Source organism: Oncorhynchus gorbuscha, unplaced genomic scaffold, assembly GCF_021184085.1.
Source record: "Oncorhynchus gorbuscha isolate QuinsamMale2020 ecotype Even-year unplaced genomic scaffold, OgorEven_v1.0 Un_scaffold_1512, whole genome shotgun sequence".
NCBI lineage: Eukaryota > Metazoa > Chordata > Actinopteri > Salmoniformes > Salmonidae > Oncorhynchus > Oncorhynchus gorbuscha.
In genome coordinates, this window is record NW_025744766.1 from 40,001 (window position 1) to 57,500 (window position 17,500).

At 45.0% G+C, this 17,500-nt stretch overlaps 1 pseudogene; it reads right to left on the reverse strand.

Moving 5' to 3' along the window:
• LOC124017098 overlaps positions 1–17,500 on the reverse strand; it is a 101,059-nt pseudogene that overhangs the window by 31,998 nt on the left and 51,561 nt on the right.

A 17,500-nucleotide genomic window follows, 5' to 3' on the forward strand; every position in this document is an offset into this window, starting at 1 on the left:
TTCACAGTCAGCCCACTAACACCTCTCTCAGAGCCTTCACAGTCAGCCCACTAACACCTCTCTCAGAGCCTTCACAGTCAGCCCACTAACACCTCTCTCAGAGCCTTCACAGTCAGCCCACTAACACCTCTCTCAGAGCCTTCACAGTCAGCCCACTAACACCTCTCTCAGAGCCTTCACAGTCAGCCCACTAACACCTCTCTCAGAGCCTTTAAATTTGGCTGTTTGGAACATAAACTTTATATTTGACAAATTAGCCTCCTTGGCTAATTTAAAGAAACATGAGAGAAATATGAGAAATTGAAAAATGGTTTGAAAATGATTGCAAAAATCTAAGAAAGTCATTGAGAAATATATCTAATCAAAAACATAAAGAACCAGACAACAAAAATACACACCTTCAATATGGAGAAACACTGAAGCAATACAAACACACCCTAAGAACAAAAAAGGAACAGCACATTAGAAATCAGCTGGATGGAATTGAGGAAGACATAGAATCAAACCACTTCTGGGAGAATTGGAATAAATGAAACAAACCTCATCATGAGGAATTGTCTCTCCAACATGGGGACATGTGGAGAAATCATTTTGTAAAGCTCTACAGCATCAAAGAGCCCAGAACAAAAAGATAGTCAAGAAAAATGACAAATCCTTGAATCAGCAGTCAAAGACTACCAGAATCCTGTGGATTCCCCAATTACAGAAGAATAATTATTGGACAAACTATGCACTCTCCAACCTAAAAAGGCCTGTGGTGCTGATGGTATTTTAAATTAAATGATCAAATATACAGACCACAAATTCAAATTAGCTATACTCAAACTCTTCAACATTATCCTCGCTGCAGGTCTTCCCCCGATATTTGGAACCAGGGATTGATCCCACCAATCTATAAAAATCGAGAGAAATTTGACCCAAATAATTACAGAGGAATTTGCATTAACAGCAACTCGGGGGAAATCCTCTGCAGTATCATAAATAGCAGACTACATCACTTCCTTGATGAACACAACGTCCTGAGCAGAAGTCAGATTGGATTTCAGAACAATTATCATACAACAGTCCACATTTTCACCCTACACACTCTAATTGACAAACAAGTAAACAAAAACAAAGGCTAAATCTACTCGTGGTTTGTAGATTTCAAGAAAGCATTTCATTCAATTTGGCACGAAGGTCTTTTTTATAAACTAATAGAAAGTGGTTTTGGAGGGAAAACATATGATTTTATTAAATCAATGTTCACTAAAAACAAATGTGCAGTTAAAATTGGCAACAAGCAAACATACTTCTTCTCTCAGGGACGGGGAGTGAAACAGGGCTGCCCCATAAGTTCCACACTATTTAACATCTACGTTAATGAATTGTCAAAAACATTATAAGAATCGGCAGCACCTGGTATCACCCTACACAACACTGAAATCAAGTGTCTGCTGTACGCAGATGACCTGGTGCTGCTGTCTCCCACTAAAGAGGGGTTACAGCAGCACCTAGCAGCACCTCGTCTTCACAGGTTCTGTCAGACCTGGGCTCAGACCGTTAACCTAAAAAACAACAAATATAATGATATTCCAAAAAAGGTCAGGAAATCAGGATGACAAATATAATTTCTATTTGGACACAGTGCTATTAGAACACACCAAAAACTACACAAATCTAGGAATAAATATCAGCAACACAGGTAGCTTTCACATTGGCTGTGAATGTGCTGAGAGACAAAGCAAGAAGAATATTTTATGCCATTAAAAGTTACATTAAAATCGAAATTGCAATTAAAATCGAAATTCCAATCTGGCTCCAAATTTTCCAAACAGTTATAGAACCAATTGCTCCACATGGCAGTGAAGTATGGGGTCCACTCTCTAATAATGAATTCACCAAATGGGACAAAAATCCAATTGAGATACTGCATGCAGAGTTTTGCAAGACTGTATTGCAAGGTGCAAAGAAAAACTATAAATAAAGCATGTAGAGCAGAATTGGGCCAATACCACCTTCTCATTCGACTAGAAAAAAGAGCCATCAAATTTTACAACCATCTAAACACAAGTGACCCCAGAACATTCCATCACACAGCTCTACAATGTCAAGAGATGAAACCAGAGAAGAGTCCCCTCAGCCAGCTGGTTCTGAGGCTCAGTTCACCAACCCAAACCAACCCCATAGAGCCTCAGGACAGCACTCAGAAAATCTGGCCCAACCAAATCATTACAAAACAAAAATAAAAATATATCACCTATTGGAAAGACACCACAAAACAATCGAAGTAAACGTCCGTGCTATTTGGCTCTAAATAGACAGTACATGGTGGCAGACTATCTGACCATTGTGACTGATAGGAAACTGAGGAAAACATTGACTAGGTACAGACTCAGTGAGCACAGTCTGGCTATAGAGACCGGTCGTCACAGACAAACCTGGCTGCCCAGAGAGGACAGGCTGTGCTCACTCTGCTCCAGGGGAGAGGTAGAGACAGAGCTGCATTTCCAACTACACTGTGACAAATACTCAGACCAAAGAGAATATTTCTTTCCCCAAATTATAATTCAATACAAAGAATTTGAAACTATAAAAGATGAAGAAAAAATCTAATATTTATTGGGTGAAAAGCCAAAATGCGCAGTTTTGGCAGCCAAATATGTGTCCTCCTGCCACAACCTGAGGAACAGCCAGTGAAAAGTGCAAAGTAATGTTGATAATATTTCCCATCTTGTTTTGTTCTGTCTTTCATACCAGGTCATGTGTCTTCTCAGTCATGTTGACACTGGTCCACTACCAGGTCATGTGTTTTCAGTCATGTTGACACTGGTCCACTACCAGGTCATGTGTCTTCTCAGTCATGTTGACACTGGTCCACTACCAGGTCATGTGTCTTCTCAGTCATGTTGACACTGGTCTACTACCAGGTCATGTGTCTTCTCAGTCATGTTGACACTGGTCCACTACCAGGTCATGTGTCTTCTCAGTCATGTTGACACTGGTCTACTACCAGGTCATGTGTCTTTCAGTCATGTTGATACTGGTCCACTACCAGGTCATGTGTCTTCTCAGTCATGTTGATACTGGTCCACTACCAGGTCATGTGTCTTCTCAGTCATGTTGACACTGGTCTACTACCAGGTCATGTGTCTTCTCAGTCATGTTGACACTGGTCCACTACCAGGTCATGTGTCTTCTCAGTCATGTTGACACTGGTCCACTACCAGGTCATGTGTCTTCTCAGTCATGTTGACACTGGTCCACTACCAGGTCATGTGTCTTTCAGTCATGTTGACACTGGTCCACTACCAGGTCATGTGTCTTTCAGTCATGTTGACACTGGTCCACTACCAGGTCATGTGTCTTCTCAGTCATGTTGACACTGGTCTACTACCATTGATTTAATGTATTGTTGTAGTTGTTGTGTTGTTTAATGGTAATCCCATGTCCACTACTACTATTATTATTGCTGTTGGTCCCACCATGTATTTATATATAAATATATATATAGTTTATATATATATATAAATATATATATATTTTTCTAGATGTATACTTTGACAATGTGAGTAATAATGAACTTGCCATGTCAATAAAGTCAATTGAATTGAATTGAGAAGGAGAAAGGACAGAGTGAGAGCGAAGGAAAAGCTCAGAGAGAGAACACAGAGAGAGAGAACATAGAGAGAGGGGTGGAGAGAAGAGACAGAGGGATAGAGTGAAGAGAGAGAGAGAGGAGAACAGAGAGAACAGAGAGAACATAGAGAGAGAGCGAGAACAGAGAGAACATAGAGAGAGAGCGAGAACAGAGAGAACAGAGAAAGGACATAGATAGAGAGAGTAGCGAGAAAAGAGAATCAGAGGCAGAGAAAGAGAGAGAGAGAGAGAGAACATAGAGAGAGGGGTGGAGAGAAGAGAAAGAGAGAGAGAGAGAGAGAGAGAGAGAGAGAGAGGAGTGGAGAGAGAGAAAGAGAGAGAGAGAGAGAGAGAGAGAGAGAGAGAGAGAGAGAGAGAGAGAGAGAGAGAGAGAGAGAGAGAGAGAGAGAGAGAGAGAGAGAGAGAGAGAGAGAGAGAACATAGAGAGAGAGAGAACAGAGAGAACAGAGAAAGGACACAGAGAGAGGACGAGAAAAGAGAATCAGAGGCAGAGAAAGAGAGAGAGAGAGAGAGAACAAGAGATCAGAGGAGAGAAGAGAAAGAGAGAGAGAGAGAAGAGAGAGAGAGGGGTGGAGAGAAGAGAAAGAGAGAAGAGAGAGAGAGAGAGAGAGAGAGAGAGAGAGAGAGAGAGAGAGAGAGAGAGAGAGAGAGAGAGAGAGAGAGAGAGAGAGGATCAGATAGGACTAGGAGGTTATCAGGGTTTGAATCAGTATTGATCTAAGGACGAACGCCATAGGATTTTCTCCTCTCTGTTTCTCCTTTCATGATTGGTTTAGCTCTCTGTGCCGATCCTTGTTCAAGCACTCACACTCGCATCGCTCTCATACTCTGCTTTCTCTCTCTGCTTCTTCTCTCTCTCTTTCTCCGTCCCTCTCTGTTCTCTCTACGGTTGCAATTGATCTAAACCAGAGCTTTCTGGGGCCGTGGATTCAAATAGTTCGTTTCCATGCCAATTGTGTATGCTCAGGACTGAAAGGAAAGTAGGGGACCCTACAACGATCAGAGAGAGAGAGGGGATGACAGATGATGAAATATCTATAGAAGCTTGGGTGACAACAGGAGTGGAGAGTATGTGTGGAAGTGGAGGCTGTGTGTAATGTAAACACATAGGAGTGGAGAGTATGTGTGGAAGTGGAGGCTGTGTGTAATGTAAACACATAGGACTGGAGAGTATGTGTGGAAGTGGAGGCTGTGTGTATTGTAATCTCAGTTACATGGGTATTTCACAGCTCTGTAAGCCTTGGATACGACGGTGTGTGTATGTTGGTGGGTGTGTACTGTATAGGCCTACTGTGTGTGTGTGTTGGTGGGTGTGTACTGTATAGGCCTACTGTGTGTGTGTGTTGGTGGGTGTGTACTGTATAGGCCTACTGTGTGTGTGTGTGTTGGTGGGTGTGTACTGTATAGGCCTACTGTGTGTGTGTTGGTGGGTGTGTACTGTATAGGCCTACTGTGTGTGTGTTGGTGGGTGTGTACTGTATAGGCCTACTGTGTGTGTGTGTTTCTGATTTTCACAGCCATATGAATGTTCTTATCCACTTGTTGTGCTTCCACTTCACACTGTAGCAATCGTCAGTGATTTTATAGTACAGATACTTGACAGTATGTTGATGATTGCTCCTTTCAGTGACCCCCCCCCCCCCCCACCCCCAATCTGGCTGTCTATCTACTCTGATTTATTCCCTTCCCTCTCTCTTTCCCTCTCTTTCTCCCTCTCTCTTTGCCCCCCCTTCACTCTCTACCTTTTCCTGCAGTCTGTCTCATCTGATTTCCCTCTCTCTCCATTAGAGTGTAGGGGTGGAGACAAAGCCTTAATGGAAGGGTACTTGTCTGTCTCAGTGTGAAAACGAGAGCGTCTCATCTCCTCGGCATAATAACCTATTGAGACGGAGACGTGTTGCGCAACAGATTAGTGTGAAGACAAGAGCGTCTGCTGGTAATAACTCTGAGACTGAGACATGTTGTAAAGAGGCTGCAGGAAATGTACAGGTGTGTCATTCACCTCCCTGAAAGCGTCATTCCAACTACTTGTACTCGATATGTATTAAACAGCTTTCTTTGTGTGAAAGAGAGAGCACCGTGTTGCATGATAAGCTATGAAAAGACTGGCGTGTTGGGAAACAGTGTAAAAGGTATTGGATGCCTATAGGACAAAAGCATCTGCTGAGCATACAGGCTGTACTTATGTTGTTTATAGGAGATGTGTGCAACGCCTCCATTTATGTGGAAACTGTTGACAGTGAAAAACCCAGCAGAGTTGCAGTTCTTGACTCAAACCCAGTGCGCCTGGCACCTACTACCATACCCCGTTCAAAGACACTTCCATTGTTTTGTCTTGCCCATTCACCCTCTGAATGGCACACAGACACAATCCATGTCTCAAATGTCTCAAGGCTTAAACAATCCTTCTTGAACCTGTCTCCTCCCCTTCACCTTTAACCCGACTCCTCCCCTTCACCTTTAACCCGACTCCTCCCCTTCATCTACACTGATTGAAGTGGATTTAACAAGTGACATCATTAAGGGATCATAGCTTTCACCTGGATTCACCTGGTCAGTCTACGTCATGGAAAGAGCAGGTGCTCATAATGTTTTGTCCACTCTGTGTATACAGTAGGCACAATGTTGCATGCTAGAAAGTAATCCTGAAATTCTACTTTACTGTACTGAAGACTGTTGTGCGAAGTGAATGAAGGGTTAGAAAATGCTGTATTACCATATTATAAAAGGGGTTGTTTGGATTCCGGATGCTGATTGGTTGGTAGCAGCGAGTTATAGCACCACAATCCCTCATTCTCCAGGTGATGCCTGTTAACAGTTCCATTAAATGTATACATGTGCATTTACTGTCCCACAGCCCAGCCAGTCAATTTGTAAACTTAATCTCCCCCGGGGAAAAAGTGTCAAGACAATATGTCCCCATGCTACGAGCCAAGCATTTGGTTTGGTACAGTACAACTATGTCCTATCAGACTTGTGCAACATGTTGCAGTTATTTTTCTCCACTGTGCCACATGACATGACGAGCCTGACAGCTTCTCGGATCCAGGCCAATTCATGTATCAGCATCACTATAATGGATGTATTCAAAGAATCGGCAATAGAAACAAAGGTTAAAAAAACTAAAATTCCATAGTTTGCTGTCATTTCAGCTGCTCGATGTGATTGTGTGGTAGCTTGCCTTTGGTGGGCTTGTTAGCTAGCAAAGGAGAAGTAACATTAGCCTAGCTATCCTACATAACTATATTATTGACATGGAGAAGTAACGTTAGCCTAGCTATCCTACATAACTATATTATTGACATGGAGAAGTAACATTAGCCTAGCTATCCTACATAACTATATTATTGACATGGAGAAGTAACATTAGCCTAGCTATCCTACATAACTATATTATTGACTAGGAGAAGTAACGTTAGCCTAGCTATCCTACTTAACTATATTATTGACATGGAGAAGTAACGTTAGCTTAGCTATCCTACATAACTATATGATATTGAGTTGACCATCAGCTGGTTGTTGCTTAATTATACGTGGTTTATTAAATAAATATGTATTGAGGTTCTTGTCTCTCATTACCATTGAGGGGGAGATTAGAGAGCCAATAATGAGTTTAGAGAGAGAGTGGAAGAGAGAAGAATGACAGAACTGAGAGAGAGAGAGAGAGGAAAATCCAAGAGGAAGTGTCTCTTAGAGAGAGTTCCTCCCACATGCCTAACCTCCATTTAAAGGGAGAGACCAGATTCCTTTTTTCTATGGAGGTGAACAGAGGGAGACATAGCTTTTATTTTGAAGAGAGCGTGAAGGAGAGAGTAAGAGGTGGGGGAGAGTGAGAGAGAGAGAGATTGAGAGTTATTGAAGAGACACACTCGGTTGATATATTAGAATATATATCTTAAAGACAAGAGGATTGATTAGAAAGAGTTTGACATGTTTCTGTGGATGGATAGAGAGATAGAGAGAGAGAGAGAGTGGAGAAGAGAGAGAGAGAGAGACTTAAGAGAGAGAGAGAGAGAGAGGGAGGGAAAGAGAGAGAGAGAGAGAGAGAGATAAGAGAGAGACGAGAGGTGGAGACAAAAGAGAGAGAGAGAGAGAGAGAGAGAAGAGAGAGAGAGAGAGAGAGAGAGAGAGAGAGAGAGAGAGAGAGAGAGAGAGAGAGAGAGGGAGGGAGAAAGAGAGAGAGGAGTTAGAGAGAGAGTACTATTATTTGAGAGAGAGAGAGAGAGAGAGAGAGAGAGAGAGGAAGAGAGAGAGAGAGAGAGAGAGAGAGAGAGAGAGAGAGAGAGAGAGAGAGAGAGAGAGAGAGAGAGAGAGAGAGAGAGAGAGGGAGAGAGAGAGAGGGAGAGAGAGAGAGAGAGAGAGAGAGAGAGAGAGAGAGAGAGAGAGAGAGAGAGAGAGAGAGAGGGAGAGAGAGAGAGAGAGAGAGAGAGAGAGAGAGAGAGAGAGAGAGAGAGAGAGAGAGAGAGAGAGAGAGAGAGAGAGAGAGAGAGAGAGAGAGAGAGAGAGAGAGAGAGAGAGAGAGAGAGAGAGAGAGAGAGAGAGAGAGAGAGAGAGAGAGAGAGAGAGAGAGAGAGAGAGAGAGAGAGAGAGAGAGAGAGAGGAGAGAGAGAGAGAGAGAGGAGTGAGTGAGTGAGTGATGGGTGTTTGTAGCTTGGAGCCAACGGGTGGCCAGGGTACAAACGGAAGTAAACCAGTATTAACCACCCCCTTTCATTCTCCAACCGTGACACCGCACCAGACAGGCAGTGTGTGTGTGTGTGTGTGTGTGTGTGTGTGTGTGTGTGTGTGTGTGTGTGTGTGTGTGTGTGTGTGTGTGTGTGTGTGTGTGTGTGTGTGTGTGTGTGTGTGTGTGTGTGTGTGTGTGTGTGTGTGTGTGTGTGTGTGTGTGTGTGTGTGTGTGTGTGTGTGACTGGATGCGAGCCTAATCCCCAGGTGGTCTGAGCATCCAATAATAATCCCTTTCTATTACCGTGCCGATAGCATCTCTGGTATGGAACGAGAGAGGGAGAATGAGAGAGAGAAGAGCGAGAGAGAGGGAGAGCAAGAGAGAGGGAGAGAGAGAGGGGGAGAGCGAGAGAGGGAGAGAGAGCGAGAGAGAGAGAGGGCGAGAGAGCGAGAGAGAGAGAGAGCGAGAGAGAAAGAGAGAGAGAGAGAGAGGGGGAAGATAGAGACAGAGAGGGCGAGAGAGCGAGAGAGAGCGAGAGAGAGAGAGAGAGAGAGAGAGAGAGAGAGAGAGAGGGGGAAGATAGAGACAGAGAGGAGAGAGAGAGAGAGAGGAGAGAGAGAGAGAGGGAGAGAGAGGAAGAGAGAGAGAGAGAGAATAATAAAACCTTCAGGTCATTTTGTGTGTGTGTGTGTATGTGTGCAGTGTGTGTGTATGTGTGTGTATGTGTGCAGTGTGTGTGTATGTGTGTGTGTGTATGTGTGTGCAGTGTGCATGTGTGCAGTGTGTGTGTATGTGTGTGTGTGTGTATGTGTGCAGTGTGTGTGTATGTGTGTGTATGTGTGCATTGTGTGTGTGTTTGTACATTGTGTGTGTGTGTGTGTGTGTGTGTGTGTGTGTGTGTGTGTGTGTGTGTGTGTGTGTGTGTGTGTGTGTGTGTGTGTGTGTGTGTGTGTGTGTGTGTGTGTGTGTGTGTGTGTGTGTGTGTGTGTGTGTGTGTGTGTGTGTGTGTGTGTGCGTGCGTGTGCGTGTGCGTGTGTGTGTGTGTGTGTGTGTGTGTGTGTGTGTGTGTGTGTGTGTGTGTGTGTGTGTGTGTGTGTGTGTGTGCAGTGTGTGTGTATGTGTGTGTATGTGTGCATTGTGTGTGTGTGTTTGTGCATTGTGTGTGTGTGTGTGTGCATTGTGTGTGTGCATTGCGTGTGTGTGTGTGTGTACTTACAATGATGAGCAGTATAAAGTAGATGAAGTTGTAGAAGGAGTGAGCATCCATTACATAGTACATGATCTCTACCCAGCCTTCCAGGGTGATCACCTGGAGAGGAACACACACACACACAACACGTCTCTAAGTCAAGGACAATAGGCTTTGACATTTCCATTGTTACCAAGAATTCAGACATTTCACCAAGACGAAGCTCAGTTTGTCCTACAGATCAGCCAGAGCAGTCACCCTCCTGTTGACCTAGACTGGAGAACATCTGATAACGTCTGATAACATCCACTTCCTGATTCATTTCCCCACTAAAAGTCACATAGAGGAGAGCTCTCTGTCTCTGTAATGTAATCAGATAATCAGATAGCAAGCCAATTACAGAGTGTATATCTCCCCGTCACCTAATCACTACTGTCAGACACTTCACTACTGCTGGAGAACTACAAGGCTGATGTTCCAGACCAGCATACATTATTCAATTCATTACAGCAAGTAGATATCTTGTCATGACCTAATCAGTATGGTAACCTCTACTCTATCTCGACATACTCCTGACCTATACTTCAGGGGTGGGACAACTCTAGTCTAAGAGGACTGGCACGGTGTGCAGGTGTTTGTTCCAGCCCAGTGCCAACGTGCACTAACACACCTGATAAGACTAACAATGAATAAAAAATAAATAAAAGTGAAATCATGCATGTTGGTGCTGGGTGGGAACAAAAGCTTGCCCACAGCAGCCCTCCAGTACAGGGATTTGATCTGGCCTCTACTTTAACCAATACAGCTCCCTGGACAGTGCAAAGACATACAATATGACAGGCAACTTTACGCACCTTTCCCCGACCTACATGACTAACCTGTGGCCCCACACATTGACTTGGTTCTGGTACCCCATGTATATAGCCTTGTTATTGTTATTTTATTTTGTTACTTTTTATTAAATATTTTCTTTACAAGATTTTGTAACTGCATTGTTGGTTAGGGCTTATAATTATATAAGCATTTCACTGTAAGGTTTGAACCTGTTGTATTAGGCGCATGTGACAAATACGATTTGATTTGATTTTTACATCAATAGAAAAAGAGAGACAGAGAAAGCAAGCTAGGTAGGTGTAGAGAGAGACACGTTGTGGTGCATATCTAGCCACTTCAGCTCACAAAGATCAACCAATACAAATTAAGAAAAGTCCAAACCACCCAATCAAAGCCCTACCTGAAAGATGACGATCCAAGCGTAGGCGATATTGTCGAAGTTGATGGCTCCTTTATGTGGGTTGCTGTGGCCCGTGTGACAGCGTGTGTAATACTGGTTCCAGTTGACACACAGTCCAGGCCCACTAACTGACCCGTTAACCAGGGGTTCAGGACTCAGCCCCAAACCCTGTCTGTGTGTCACATCGTCCTTGTCCAGGCAGCAGGTACGTCCCTAGTTCTCGGCGGGCCGGGACGTCGGTGCACGCCATGATGCCGTTGTCCTGGGCGAGAGAGCAGATGAAGGGTCGCTCATCATCCTCGTCTGCCATGTAGTAAGGGCGAGGCAGGGAGATGTCCTTAGAACTGAGGAGAGAGAGATGGAGAGGGATGGAGAGGAGGAGAGAAGAATGGAGAGGAGGATGTAGAGGAATGGAGAGGAGGAGAGAGGGATGGAGAGGAGGAGAGAGGGATGGAGAGGAGGAGAGAGGGATGGAGAGGAGGAGAGAGGAATGGAGAGGAGAGAGGAATGGAGAGGAGGAGAGAGGAATGGATAGGAGGAGAGAGGGATGGAGAGGAAAGAGAGAGGTTTGCAGATGAGGGGAGAGGAATGGAGAGGAGGAGAGAGAAATGGAGAGGAGGAGAGAGGGATTGAGAGGAGGGGAGAGGGATGGAGAGAGGAATGGAGAGGAGGAGAGAGGAATGGAGAGGAGGAGAGAGATGGATGGGAATGGAGAGGAGGAGAAAGGAATGGAGAGGAGGAGAGAGGAAAGGAGAGGAGAGAGGAATGGAGAGGAGGAGAGAGGAATGGAGAGGAGGATGTAGAGGAATGGAGAGGAGGAGAGAGGGATGGAGAGGAGGAGAGAGGAATGAGGAGGAGAGAGGAATGGAGAGGGGGGGAGAGGGATTGAGAGGAGGGGAGAGGGATGGAGAGGAGGAGAGAGGGATGGAGAGGAGAGAGAGATGGGAGAGGGAATGGAGAGGAGGATAAAGGAAGGAAGAGGAGGAGAGAGGAAAGGAGAGGAGGAGAGAGGAATGGAGAGGAGGAGAGAGAGATGGAGAGGAGAGAGGAATGGAGAGGAGGAGAGAGGAATGGAGAGGAGGATGGGAGAGGAATGAAGAGGAAGAGAGAGGGATGGAGAGGAGGAGAGAGGGATGGAGAGGGATGGAGAGGATGGAGAGGAGGAGGGAGGAGGAATGGAGAGGAGGATGGAGAGATGGAGAGGAATGGAGAGGAGGGAGGAATGGGAGGAGAGAGGAATGGAGAGGAGGAGAGAGGAATGGAGAGGAGGAGAGAGGGATGGAGGAAAGAGAGAGAGAGAGAGGAATGGAGAGGAGAGAGAGAAATGGAGAGGGAGGGATTGAGAGGAGAGAGGGATGGAGAGGATGAGAGATGGAGAGGAGGAGAGAGATGGATAGGAATGGAGAGGAGAGGAATGGAGAGGAGGAGAGATGGAGAGGAGGATGTAGAGGAATGGAGAGGAGGAGAGAGGGGAGAGGGAGAGGAGAGGAGGAGGAATGGAGAGGAGGAGAGAGGAATGGATGGAGAGGATGGAGAGAGATGGAGAGGATGGGATGGAGATGGAGAGGAGAAAGGAATGGAGAGGAGGAGAGAGGAATGGAGAGGAGGATGTAGAGGAATGGAGAGGAGGAGAGAGGGATGGAGAGGAGAGAGGATGGAGAGAGGAATGGAGAGGAGGAGAGAGGGATGGAGAGGAGAGGGAGAGGGATGAGAGAGGAATGGAGAGGGAGGAGGAAGAGGAATGGAGAGGAGAGAGGATGGAGAGGAGGAGAGGATGGAGAGGAGGAGAGAGGAAGAGGAGAGGAGGAGGAGGGAGATGGAGAGGAGGATGGAGGAGGAGAGAGGAAGGAATGGGGAGGAGGATGGAGAGGAATGGAGAGGAGGAGAGAGGAATGGAGAGAGGAGAGAGGAGAGAGGAGGATGGAGAGGAGGAGAGAGGGATGGAGAGGAGAGAGAGGGATGGAGAGGAGAGAGAGGGATTGAGAGAGAGAGGGATGGGAGAGGATGGAGAGGAGAGAGGAATGGAGAGGAGGAGAGAGATGGAGAGGAATGAGGGAGAAAGGAATGGAGAGGAGGAGAGAGGAATGGAGAGGAGGGGAGAGGAATGGAGAGGAGAGAGGAATGGAGAGGAGATAGGAATGGAGGAGAGAGGAATGGATAGGAGAGAGAGGGATGGAGAGGAGAAGAGAGGATGGAGAGGAGAGGAATGGAGAGGAGGAGAGAGGAATGGAGAGGAGGAGAGAGGGATGGAGAGAGGAAGAGGAATGAGGAGGAGAGAGGATGGAGAGGAGGAGAGAGGAATGGAGAGGAGGAGAGAGATGGAGAGGAGGAGAGAGGAATGGAGAGGAGGAGAGAGGAATGGAGAGGAGGAGAGAGGATGGAGAGGAGAGGAATGGAGGAGGGAATGGAGAGGAGGAGAGAGGAATGGAGAGGAGGAGGAGAGAGGGAGGAGGAGAGAGGAATGGAGAGGAGGGAGGAGAGAGGAATGGAGAGAGAGGATGAGAGAGGAATGAAGAGGAGGAGAGAGGGATGGAGAGGAGGAGAGAGGGATGGAGAGGAGGGAGAGGGATGGGGATGGATAGGATGGGGAGAGGGATGAAGAGGTGGAGGGGAGAGAACATGAGAATAATACTGTGTTTGTCTTTATTGTTACTATTTTTTATATTGTAGAATAATAATGAAGACATCAAACCTATGAAATAACACATATGGAGCCATGTAGTAACCAAAAAAGTGAAAGTAGCCACCCTTTGCCTTGATGACAGCTTTGCACACGCTTGCCATTTTCTCAACCAGCTTCATGAGTTAGTCACCTGGAATGCATTTCAATTAACAGGGGTGCCTTGTTAAAAGTTCAAGGAACAGACACATCTCAACATCAACTGTTTAGCGGAGACAGCGTGAATCAAGTCTTCATGGTCTAATTGCTGCAAAGAAAGCAGTACGAAAGGACACCAATAAGAAGAAGAGGCTTGCTTTGGCCAAGAAACATGATCAATGAACATTAGACCGGTGGAAATCTGTCGAAATTGGAGATTTCTGGTTCCAATCGCTGTGTCTTTGTAAGATGCTGAGTAGGTGAACGGATGATTTTTTAACCTTTATTTAACTAGGCAAGTCAGTTAAGAACACATTCTTATTTTCAATGACGGCCTAGGAACAGTGGGTTAACTGCCTGTTCAGGGGCAGAATGACAGATTTGTACCTTGTCAGCTCGGGGGTCTCTAACCTTCCGGTTACTAGTCCAACACTCTAACCACTAGGCTACGCTGCCGTGAAGCATGGAGGAGGAGGTGTGATGGTCTAGGGTGCTTTGCTGGTGACACTGTCTGTGATTTATTTAGAATTCAAAGCAACTTTAACCAGCATGGCTACCACAGCATTCTGCAGCGAAACTCCATCCAATCTGGTTTGCACTTAGTGGGACTATCATTTGTTTTTCAACAGGACAATGACCCAACACACCTCCAGGCTGTGTAAGGGCTATTTGACCAAGAAGGAGAGTGATGGAGTGCTGCATCAGATGATCTGGATTCCACAATCACCCGACCTCAACCCAATTGATATGGTTTGAGATGAGGTGGACCGCAGAATGAAGGAAAAGCAGCCGACAAGTGCTCAGCATATGGCTACTTTGAAGAATCTGAAATATAAAAGATATTTTGATTTGTTTAACACTTTTTTGGTTACTACATGATTCCATATGTGCTATTTCATAGTTTTGTTTTCTTCACTATTATTCTACAATGTAGAAAACAGTATAAATGAAGAAAACCCTTGAAGGTGTAGGTGTGGCCTAACTCTTGACTGGTACTGTAGGTCAAGCTTAGGAGGGAGGGAGATGACTGTAGAGCTGGAGGAGAGAGGGATGGGGGTGGGAGAGGAGGAGGGGGCCATACCTGATGGTAATAGTGTTTTTCATCATTCTTATGTAAGCCCTAAACCATAGCCCTGACCATAACCACTAAGAAATAACACAGAAACTGTTAATTAAGCTTTGAGTTGTTTCTGTTTCAACCCTGCAGAATTAATGCATCAAAAATAGACGTTCATCCATGATACGGCTGGAGGGATGGAGAGGAGAGGGAGCCAAGGAAAGATGAACAGATAACATGTCAGCTTCAGGTATTGTCTCATCATACACACATACGTTCACTCATAGAAACACTGAGCACACACACACAGAACACACACTCACAGTGGCTCGAGACGTTATCAGTGTTTTGATTTGTTTTGTTGTGTGTGTACGTGTGTGTGCATGTGTTGGTGTGTGTGCATTTCAGTCTGCATGAGAGAAGGTTTTGGCAGCACTGCAGGACAGCACTAGTCCGTCATGCCAACGTAGAGCATTTGAAAAGTCTGGTATTGAGAGGAAAATATAAAGATCAAAGAGGAAGTAGAAGAAGAGGTGGATATGAAGAGAGAGAGACATTGTGAAAAAAGGCGAAGGAAATACTGGCAGTATCAAGAGACATTTAAATAGAGAGAAGGATAGAAACAGAGAGAGAGAGAGAGAGAGAGAGAGAGAGAGAGAGAGAGAGAGAGAGAGAGAGAGAGAGAGAGAGAGAGAGAGAGAGAGAGACAGAGAGAGACAGAGAGAGAGAGAGAGAGACAGAGAGAGAGAGAGAGAGAGAGAGAGAGAAAAGAGAGAGATACTGAAAAAACAGAGGAGAAAAGGAGATTAGTAAAAACAGCAAACTGAATGCTATTTGGCCGAAGACACAGAGAGTACACAGCGGCAGAATACCTGACCACTGTGACTGATAAAAATAAGGAAAGCTTTGACTCTGTGACTAGTGGCATAGCTCTTGATAATGTGAGAAAGGAGACAGCTGTGGATCTGTGACTCAAGATTCTCTCTGATAATGTAGGGAATAGGAGACAGCTGTGGATCTGTGACTACTGAGGATTCTCTCTGATAATGTATGAATAGGAGACAGCTTGGATCTGTGATCACACAGATCTCACAAAGAGAATAGGAGAACATATCTGTGATTAAAATTCTCTCTATAATGTAGAAATAGGAGACAGCTGTGGATCACAGCAGCAAGATTATCTCTGATAATGCCAGGGAATAGGAGACAGCTGTGGATCAAACAGGATTTAAATCAACCTGATAATTTAGCTTATAGGAGACAGCTGTGGATCTTGACTATTTCTCATCTGATAATGTAGGAATAGGAGACAGCTGTGGATCTGTTTAGGATTCTCTCTGATAATGTAGGGAATGTTTAGCTGTGGATCTGTGACTAGGGTTTTTCTCTGATAATGTAGGGAATAGGAGACAGCTGTGGATCTGTGATTAGGGATTCTCTCTGATAATGTAGAGAATAGGAGACAGCTGTGGATCTGTGACTAGGATTATCTCTGATAATGGAATAGGAGACAGCTGTGGATCTGTGACTAGGGATTCTCTCTGATAATGTAGGGAATAGGAGACAGCTGTGGATCTTTGACTAGGGATTATCTCTGATAATGTAGGGAATAGGAGACAGCTGTGGATCTGTGACTAGGGATTATCTCTGATAATGTAGGGAATAGGGGACAGCTGTGGATCTGTGACATGAATTTCCTGATAATGTAGGGAATGGGAGACAGCTGTGGATCTGTGATTAGAGATCTGATAATTAGGGAATATGAGACAGCTGTGGATCTTTGAGAGAGGATTCTCTCTGATAATGTAGGGAATAGGAGACAGCTGTGGATCTTTGACAGATTCTCTCTGATAGACAGAGAGAAGAGAGAGACAGCTGAGAGACAGGATTCTCTCTGATAATGAGGGAAGAGGAGACAGCTGTGAGATCAGTGAGAGGATTCTCTCTGATAAGTAGGGAATAGGAGACAGCTGTGGATCTGTGACTAGGGATTCTCTCTGATAATGTAGGGAATAGGAGACAGCTGTGGATCTGTGATTAGATTCTCTCTGATAGAGACAGGGGAGAGGAGACAGCTGTGGAGACAGGATTATCTCTGATAAGAGGGAATAGACAGAGCTGTGGATCTGTGAGAGGGATTCTCTCTGATAATGTAGGGAATAGGAGACAGCTGTGGATCTGTGACTAGGAGACAGAATAGAGACAGCAGAGTGGAGACAGGGATTATCTCTGATAATGTAGGGAATAGGGGACAGCTGTGGAAAAGGAATTCTCTCTGATAATGTAGGGAATGGGAGACAGAGTGGATCTGTGATTAGAGATGCTCTCTGATAATGAGAATATGAGACAGCTGTGGATCTTTGATGATTGATAATGAGGGGAATAGGAGACAGCTGTGGATCTTTGACAAGGGATTCTTCTGATGACAAATAACAATACTGTGGATCTGTGCTGATTTCTCTGATAATGTAGGGAATAGGAGACAGCTGTGGATCTGTGACTAGGGATTATCTCTGATAATGTAGGGAATAGGGACAGCTGTGGATCTGTGACTAGGGATTCTCTCTGATAATGTAGGGAATAGGAGACAGCTGTGGATCTGTGACTAGGGATTCTCTCTGATAATGTAGGGAATAGGAGACAGCTGTGGATCTGTGATTAGGATTCTCTCTGATAATGTAGGGAATAGGAGACAGCTGTGGATCTGTGATTAGGATTCTCTCTGATAATGTAGGGAATGGGAGACAGCTGTGGATCTGTGATTAGAGATTATCTCTGATAATGTAGGGAATATGAGACAGCTGTGGATCTTTGATTAGGGATTATCTCTGATAATGTAGGGAATAGGAGACAGCTGTGGATCTTTGACAAGGGATTCTCTCTGATAATGTAGGGAA